This window comes from Physeter macrocephalus, chromosome 21, assembly GCF_002837175.3.
Source record: "Physeter macrocephalus isolate SW-GA chromosome 21, ASM283717v5, whole genome shotgun sequence".
Classification (NCBI taxonomy): Eukaryota; Metazoa; Chordata; class Mammalia; order Artiodactyla; family Physeteridae; genus Physeter; species Physeter macrocephalus.
Genome location: NC_041234.1, coordinates 63,938,705 through 63,948,628, shown reverse-complemented (window position 1 = coordinate 63,948,628; position 9,924 = coordinate 63,938,705). Strand labels below are relative to the sequence as shown.

The following is a 9,924-nucleotide window of genomic DNA, read 5'->3' as shown; positions in this document are numbered from 1 at the left end:
ATAGACACATTCAACATATCATGACCTTGTATACAAACAGGGACAGGCTTTTGGATGGATGCTGGCCTTCCTACTTTAAATTTTAGAGGACTGTGAACACCTGCAGTACCTGCAACTTTTTTGAATTTCCGATTTGCATGTGGTCCCGAGGCAGAAGTTTGAGGGTGAACAGCCATGGTCTGGGTTGTTCTGTTGGTGATCTGACAGGCTGACTTGGCTCCCTGCACTTGCAGTGGTCTGGAGGTGCTGAATGATAGCTTAGGTGCTGCTGCTGCTGAGTGGATAGAATATCCAATATATTCTGGATGGATGATGTTTGGCCATGAGCACAGTCTTACAAACATGTGCACTTCCACATTGAAGCTGAGGAAGAGCAGGCACACAGTTACGTGATGATGTTGCTACTGCCTTGGGAGTGTTGAGTATAGAAAAACCTCCATCTTTCAGAGCCACTGCTCTTTCCATATAGTTCTTGGTGAGGAGAGCCTGGTGCTCCTCCTTGCTTTGTGCCAGCCACATACAGTGGTTTGGTGATCACAATTTTTCCATTCATTGCCATGACGGCTTTATTAGCTTCCTCAGGAGATGTATAGCTAACAAAGCCAAAGCCTTTGCTGCAGCCTGCCTCCATCATGACCCTGGTACTAGTGATTGTGCCAAAGTGGGAGAATTATCTCCTTAGTCATTTATTATCAATATCATCTTCAAGATTTTTCATATAAAGATTAGCACCCTTGCACCTGGTGAGTTTACCCTGTTTTATTTGCTCAAATTTGTGTTTTAATTCAGACTGTCTCTCAGCTTTGTTCTGTGCTCTACCAACATAAACTTGATATCCATTAAGGACTTTTCCATTCATTCCTTCAATGGCTTTCTGGGCATTTTCAAAATTCTCAAAACTCACAAATCCAAAGCCTTCGGATTTTCTATTTTCATCAGTCATAACTTTCACACTTAATACAGAACCAAACTCACCTAAAACCTCTTTAAGACATTCATCATCTATAACATCTCCAAAATTCTTAATGTAGACATTGGTAAATATGTTTGCTTGAGCTCTGAGTTCTGCTTCCCTTTCTCTGCGAGGTTTAAACTGCCCAGCAAAAACTCAGCTACCTTTCAGCAGAATCCTATTCATTTTTGCAATGGCTCTTCTAGCGGCTTCTGACTTCTCAAAATGCACAAATCCAAAACCCCTTGATCCATTTTCATCACTTACTACTTTACAAAAAAGAATGTTTCCAAAGACAGAAAATGTATCATAAAGGGACTTGTTATCAATAGACTTGGCAAGATTTTTGATGAATATATTGCCCACTCCACTCTTACAAAGTGATGGGTCACGCTGGGACCACGTAATACACAGATGCTTGCCATTGATAATACCAAAGTTCATAGTGTCCAGAGTCCACTCGGTATCAGTCTGCAGCAAGAAGTTCACATGCACGTAGCCCAGGGAGCGGTGAGTGACCAGGTCACGGCAGACCCTAAGGGACAGGATCGGCCCGGCGGTGCTGAATTTCCCATACATCATAGCCTCGTTCACTTCGGGATGCAGGTCTCCAAGGTACAGTGAGGACGTTTCAAAGTGTGGAACCAAAGCACTCATCTTAAGTTAGATCTTTAGTGAGATCTCAGCTAGGCGCTAGGACTCGGCCTCTCTCAGTGGGAAGAATTCAATCAAAAGAGGTCGGGGGCTTCCCTAGTGGCACAATGGTTAAGAATCCGCCTGCCAATGCAGGGGATACGGGTTCAAACCCTGGTTCGGGAAGAGCCCACATGCCCCGGAGCAACTAAGCCCTAGTGCCACAACTACTGAGCCTGCACTCTAGAGCCTGCGAGCCACAACTACTGAGCCTGGGTGTCACAACTACTGAAGCCTGCGTGCCTAGAGCCCATGTTCCACAACAAGAGAAGCCACTGCAATGAGAAGCCTGTGCAGCGCAAGAGTAGACCCTGATCGCCACAACTAGAGATAGCCCACGTGCAACAATGACCAAACGCAGCCAAAAATAAAACATAAACAAATAAAATAAATAAATTTATTAAAAACAAAAAATAGGTCACGAGTGCTCTGCTGGGCTGCTGCCGCTGTGACAGAGGGACTGCAGCCAGCGGGCAGCCAGCGCGCGACCACCTGAAACTGAACTGTGGGATTCTGGCGAGCCACGAGCAGCGCCTCTAAATACCCTGAGTGTCTGATTGCGATGCAGTTTGTGCTTGTTTGACGTCATGTGTGTAGGCGCCACGCACAGAGGGGAGGGCACCAAAACTAGAAGTTACTTGGTTTTGCCACTTAGGCGCCCAGGGCAGCGGCCCTGACTGCTCCGTGGGCTGCTTGGAGGCAAGAAAGTAAGTCTCCAGACAGGGAAAAGTAGGGGCTTCAATGGTCCTTTTTTGTTTTTTCTGACTTCCCTTACTTTTTCTTATCCCTGACTTCTCCCTTCCCTTCTCCGCTTCTCTCCTCCTCTCTGCTCCTCCCCTCCTCCCCATCCCCCGGCTTCGCACGCACGCGTGTGTGTGTATGTGTGTGACACTGTGTGTTTGTGTTTTCTCTTTAAGGTTTTTGGGGTCGTGTCGGGAAGGGAGGGGCGATGTTAAAATTGTCAATGTGGACTCACTGCTCTAACAGCTTGGGTTTAAAGGTTTTCTTGTATGTCTGAGGTAGGAAGATCTTCAGGGCTAATAAAATCTTCAAGAATTGAAATATCAGTAGGAAAATATAATGTTTAAAGCAAAGTGAAAGAACACCCTATTATTGGTCTCTCTTGAATTGACTGATGGAAATTTGCTGATGTACTATTACTTTTTCACATATAAAAATTAGTAAGAGAGAATTAGGGGGCTCTAAGGAGAATTGAGGTGAATTCTCCAAACAACTCACTGACCGTCCTGTTTGGAGAATCCCCATACCATTTGTGTCAAAGGTGAATGGACCTTGGACCCAAGTTTAGGAAATTAGCAATAACTCCCTAATTCTCTAGTAATTCCCCAAACTCTAAAAAGGAATTATGTTTTCTTCTGGCTGCTTCTGAATATAACCTCCATGTGACACAGTAGAGATTTTTGTCTCACTATATAGCTCTTCCTGTGTTTTGTCATATTCTAAAAGGTTCATGTAAAAGAGTGTTTGCAGATTATCTGTAGGTCAGAGCAGTAAACTAAAACAAACATTGAGTGACTTGAGTTTATTAATTCTTTTTCTTTTTTTTTTTTTTTTTTTTTGCGATACGCGGGCCTCTCACTGTTGTGGCCTCTCCCGTTGAGGAGCACAGGCTCCAGATGTGCAGGCCCAGCGGCCATGGCTCATGGGCCTAGCCGCTCCGCGGCATGTGGGATCTTCCCAGACCAGGGCACGAACCCGTGTCCCCTGCATCGGCAGGCGGACTCTCAACCACTGCGCCACCAGGGAAGCCCCTATTAATTCTTTTAATCTACACAATAACCTTATGAAGTTGGTATTTTCATTGCCATTTTATACATAGAGAAACTGAGTACAGGAATGTTAAGTAACTTGACCAGATTGTACAGCTAGTAAGTGTTGAAACTAGGCTTTGAACCCAGTCTGGCATTCATATTTTGTTTCTGCCCCACAATGCCTTCCTATAATAGGGAAAAGGTTTTTCTTTTCTCTTTATATGACCTATCACTATACATTTCAAATTATTTAAACCTCTATGGGACTTGAAAAGATAGTACCACAGATACTGAAAGAAATCTAAGGTTCTAAGATAATCTAGAGTTCATTAACAGCTACTAATGTACTTGGCACTGTCTAAAACTTTGAAACCGTTTTCAAATATATCTATTATATATGGTTGAACAGATTATTCACACTTCAGTTCTAGAACATTTGTTAAGATCAGATGTTTTCTCATCAATTTTACAGCTGCTGAACTTTGAAAGAGTTTTTCAAACTTCCAAACACAATGAACACTTGTGGCAAGATGCTATACCTTCTGTATTTAAGCTAAATATGCATGGGTACTTTGTATATTTTAATATTAGATTTAGCTCTATTGTCTTTTTAAAATTAATATTGTCTCAAAATGAACTTAAAGTTTAAAAAAAATCTACTTCATAATATTTCACAGTAAGCTCTCATTCTTGGCCATTGTCTATGCCAAGGTAATACCCTCGTTTATAATTGTTTATACTGTGATTATCCATGTAGCTATATTATCAATAAGGTTTAGCAGTGTGATGCAAAATGAACTGTGACCTAATGGTATTGTTTTAATTTTCATTAAGAGTTGTAGAAACACATTCATGAATAATAGTAGTGGCACTACTATCACTTAGCAGAGAAATTTAAGCTAGTATGCTCCATATAATGTCACCCACACCACTAAACTTTGACTAAGGTTTAGGAATGCGGTTAGCAAAAACACACTGCAGATTTTAATATGTTAAGGATCATTAACTTAATTGTGTCAATTTGTTAAAGTGCCAAGTAATGATTTTACAAATAATTAGACTTTAACAGGCAGAAACTAATTTATGTTCTTGCTTTTATGATGCATGTAATGATAGATGCACTATCAGGAAAGCTGTTATTTTTAGGGACACAACATCTCTTAATGTCCTAAAGAAAATGAAATATTACATGTCAGTAACTGATCAGTGATTGTATAAAATACATTAGTGGCTTTTCTTCTTTTAGCTCCCTTTAATCGATGTTCATTCATCATGGCTTAGAAAGATGGAATGTTTTCAGGCCATTCTTATTGGAAAATGGCAGTGAACCTTTAAACTCAAAAGTACAAGACAATAGTTTCAGATTAATAAAATTGTTTTGTTTTGTTTTTCCGGTACGCGGGCCTCTCACTGTTGTGGCCTCTCCCGTTGCGGAGCACAGGCTCCGGACGCGCAGGCTCAGCGGCCATGGCTCACGGGACCAGCCGCTCCGCGGCATGTGGGATCTTCCCGGACCGGGGCACGAGCCCGTGTCCCCTGCATCGGCAGGCGGACTCTCAACCACTGTGCCACCAGGGAAGCCCAATAAAATTGTTTTTATAATGGTTGAGATTTATATACATTTGGGTTGGTTCCTCCTCCTCTCCTCTAAATAGGTTCCTTAAAGACAAGTTTTGAAAAGGTTTTGGGTTTTTTACCTATGCATTTTTGTAATATCATGGCCTGATTAGGAGAAACCTCTTCTTTGGATTTTTGTTTTGTTTTGTTTTTTATAATTTTCTTCTGGACTGCTCTGTGCTATGGCTATCAATTTTTATATGTTGCAAACAAATTTCTATAAAAGGATTGAAATTAATGAAGTTCCAGGCCTCATGTGTGATAAGTTCCAAAATGAGGAAAATAATTGAATAACAAGCTCTCAAATCTTTATACTGAGGACTAGTTAATAGTTTTAATTGGAAAAGACTAATTGTTAAAATACATTTATACATTTTTAGTTCACAATTTTCGCTAAAGCTATACAGTTTAATGTACCTTTTTTTTTTAGGGATATAAAAATTCTTTCAAGTTCAGCATGTGAATGAGCACCACTGAATTAGATAAGATTGTTCTGGAGAAGTAGTCCGGTCTGCTGGGCTGGAAGCCAGAAATACAATTTCCTGGTTCTCCTCTAACTTTTAGAGGCAGTCTTTTATCCTCTTTGTGCCTGTGGTAAGGAAGTTATTAGAATGAGTGAGAATACTGAGGTATTGTCAAGTTTCTTAAGGCTAAATGGAAACGAATGGTGGCACAACTTTGTTAATTTACAGGTGGTACTGCAGCTCTCTTTTTTCCCCAAAGGCAATTTGACAAAGCAAGGGTTATTAAAATTAATATCCTTATATGACATGAAATCTTCACTTAAGATTTTTATATTCATATTACTATGAATTGCAAGTTTCTCAAATATTTTTTCAAAATTGTCAGCAAGTTGATATTTTTGATTCAATAAACATTTATTAAAATATTAACTTTTTATTCTAAATTTTAGGATAAAATTAGGGGACTCCTCTCCTTCAGGAGTCAGTGGGTGAAATGTTCCCAACCAAGGCAGATATTAGTGAGAAAAATTTTTCAGTAGATTCTCTACTTTCTACCAAAGACAAGATGAAGAAATGAACAGATGTTACCTGGATGGGTTTCTTGTCCCTTCAATAGTAAAGTTTCTCTAACTGTTGAACTTCATATTAGTCAGAGTTTTACAGAGAAACAGAATCAATATGATGTGAATGCTATGTATAGAGAGGGTGGTTGTTTAGACAGTGAGAGTGATTTATTTTAAGGAATTGGCTAGTGTCATTGTGGGGCTCTCAAGTCCAAATTTTGCAGGGCAGGCATGCAGGCTGGTGACACAGGGAAGTGCTGACGTTGCAAGAGTCGAAGGCAGTCTGGAGGCAGAATTCCTTGCTTCTTCAGGGACCTCAGTCTTTTTCTCTTAAGCCTTTGAACTGATTGGATGAGGTCCACTCCCATTATGTAGAATAATCTGCTTCATTCAAAGTCTGCTGATTTAAATGTTACTTTTATCTAAAAAATATCTTCACCCCAATATCTAGACTAGTTTTTGACCAGATATCTGGGTACTCTGTCCTAGCCAAGTTAACACATAAAAATAACCATCACAAACTTCAGTTGACCCTTGAACAACATGGATTTGAACTGTGCAGATCCATTTACACATGAATTTTAAAAAAATAATTATATAGTCGTCCCTCTGTAGGCTCTCCATATTCTTGGGTTTTGCATCCATGGATTCAACCAAACAAGATCAAAATCTCCATCCATAGTTGGTTGAATCTGCAGATGTGAAACCCACAGATATGGAGGGCCAACTGTATTCACTGTACTATGCCATTTTTATAAAAGGGACTGGAGCATCTTCGAATTTGGGCGTTTGTGAGAGCTCCTGGAACCAGTATCCTGTGGATACCAAGAGACAACTCTATTTCAGAGTTTTAAACAGAGATTCAAGACCACACTGCCACCTTCAGGAGGGATAACGAATAAGAGGGTTGTCCACAGTCAAGCACAAGGGACAAAGCCTTCTCTTATTGAGGTGAACAATCTTATACCAAAATGATTGACAGTAACAACATACAGCTGTCAACAAAAAGTAATCAGTCGATCTAAGAAAGAATTGGAAAATTTTATTTATTTGAGACAAATTTGAGGATTATAACCCAGGAAGGGCATCTCAGAAACCTCTGAGAACTGTTCCACTGGTTAGAAATTAAGGCACAGTTATAGACAGAGAGCTGTACATCAAATGATGTATTATTGACAGTTTACATAATCCAGATCTAAGCGTCATTCTGGCAGGTCATGAGAACTCTTACAAGATCAAGAAGGAATGTCATCTTTAAGGAGCTGTCTTGTTGATGCTAGGAGAATGTTGCTCTTTATGGTTGAGCAGTAATTCCTGCTAGTGGGGAAGGTTTGGTCAATCCATAACGCAGACACACAATGCACAGTGAGGGGAGAGAGGAGGCCAAAGGGCAGCAAAGAATTTTTATTTCTGAATTTTTCTTGTCTTGCTGTAAAAGATGAATTTTATTTCACACAGCTAAAGTTTTCTTTTTCTTAATTGTATCACCAGAAAGGAACTTCCATTCTCTCCAGAGGTAGTATGAAGTAACAAACAGAAATTGTAAAGATAATATAATATTAAACAATATGAAATAAAACAAGGGAATATAGCATAATCTTATTTATTAACTTGTTAAAACCTACATAAATTATCTCATAGGAATGGAATGCTTAAGCCTTGCTGTACCATGCCCACCTAGTGAAAGTTTAGTAATTCCCCATTTTCACAGATGAAGTATAATTACACCACATTTGTGGTATAATAATTACACTGTAATACACAAGTGGTATAATAATAACAAGAAATCTTGCAGCCTATCCCCAATGAGTTGTCTAAAGATCTCTGGCATGCTGGACCAAACAAGCCATGGAAAATCTGGGGATTTATACTAAGGGCTTTATATTTTCTCATGATGGTAGTGGAGAATCATTAAAAAGTTTTGAACAGCTTAGTGATAAAGATCACTGGGGCAGCTTGAGTGCATTTATTGGGTAAGAGGATGACAGAAGTGTGTTGCATAGTTAGACTAGATACTGAGAAACTGGTTACTGGGAAACTTCAGGAGACAGTTCATATGAGGGATAACAAGAGCTTAAGGTTCTAGACAAGAGTCTTAAAAAGAGCTCTGGAATACAATTTAAAACTTGATAATCTGTGTAATTTAGAAAGTAGTGAAGCAATGTAGGATTTTGTGAATTATTTGAATTTTAAGATATGTTAGAAGAAAAGCACTTTTACTTTAAATGTTATACATGAACTTGAAGTAGACTAACCAAGATTGTCTAGTAGAGGCTTTAATTTATGTAAAAATATAATTAGGGAGGAAGAAATTTTCTCTACCCTTCTAGGTTCTTCTGGCTGGTCTAAGAATTAAAATTGACATGAGACAGATTAGCAGGAGAAAATCAATCAAGGTTTTAGAATATGTATACATGGGAGAGACCCAGAAAACTAATTAACTCACCAAAATGACTGAAACCCTCACCTTAAATACCATCTTCAGCTAAAGACAAAAGAAGATGTTGTGGGTAGTGATTTGGGACTTCAAAGGGGAGGGAGGCAATTCACATGGAGATGGAAAAGCAAATGTTTGGTAAATAAATGTTTCCTGGGCCATGCAGAGACAATGGGACACAGAGTGGACTCTGACCTCTAGGTCCTGTTCCCCCAACCACACCTAGCCCATATTCCTTGTAGATATCTATGGTGATAGCTCTATTCCAGGAACTAGCCCTCTAATTTTTTTAGGTAATTAGGGGGAAGTTCAGAGTTCCTTCCTTAGTCTTTTGGGCCTTGATGTTTGCAGTTGAAAATAATCTGTATACTGAAGAGATACTTGGGGTGGCAAGTTTTTCTCCCTTACAATATCATATAATGATCATTTTCAAATAATGGCTTCTGTTTCTACTGTGTGTCCAACATAGCAACTAACCAGTACTTACTGATTTAAGTAATTAAATCAAGAGATTTAGTGATCCACCACTCTGTGCCAAAACACTATTTTAGGTGCTAGGCATAAAACAGTGAGGAAAAAAAAGATCCTTTCTCTCCTGGAACTTACTTTTCTAATGGAGGGAAACAGACAGTAAACATTGATAAACAATGTATATGCTGTTAGTGGGTGATAAACCTTGAAGAGTAAGTAAAGCAGACAAGAAGGGTGGTGAATATGAGGGTTTGTCTTTTATTGATAGATAAAGTGTCTAGGGAAGGCTTTTCACTGAGAACTGGACATTGGATTTAGATCTGAGGAAGGTGAGGAGATCTGAGTCATGTGGTTATAAGTGGCAAGAGTGTTCCAGCAGAGGGAAGAGCAGATGCAATGACCCTGAGGCAGGAACCCATCAGACCTAGTCAAAGAATAGCAAGGAGGCTACAGTGGTAGCTGCAGCAGAGGATCAAGGGGGAGTATATGGAGTGTATTAAGAGATGAAAGCAAAGAGGTAAAGGTGGTAGTGGGAGAGATTGTGGGGCTTTCTAGGCCTTTTAAGGGCTTTGGCTTTTAATCTGAGCAGGGTAAGAAACCACTGGAAAGTTTAAAGCAAAGGAATAACATGATTTAATTCATGATTTTTTTGTCACCGAACTCAGGTTTGGCTGCTTGCAACTTGAAAGCCAATACTCGAGAGACAAGTGTTGGTTGGAAAAGAAAGGTTGCTTTATTCAGGAGGCTAGCAACCTGGGGAGAAGGTAGACTCATGTCCAAACAACTCTGAAGATTCTGCTTGACCGTGATAGTTTTTAAAGAGAAAAGGGAGACATTAACAACAGTTAATCGTTTGGGGAAGGAGTCTTTGTCATTTTCTACTGTGCGGAGACTGGCCCGCTCCATTGTTCTCCTTTTTTGATGCTATCTTGGTAACATAGCCTAGTCACAAGGC

The 9,924-nt window shown here is 39.7% G+C and overlaps 1 pseudogene; it reads right to left on the bottom strand.

The window, feature by feature from the left end:
- Positions 1-258: 258 nt before the first annotated feature.
- On the bottom strand, positions 259-1,609 carry LOC102973511 (polyadenylate-binding protein 1-like; annotated as a pseudogene).
- Positions 1,610-9,924: the final 8,315 nt, after the last annotated feature.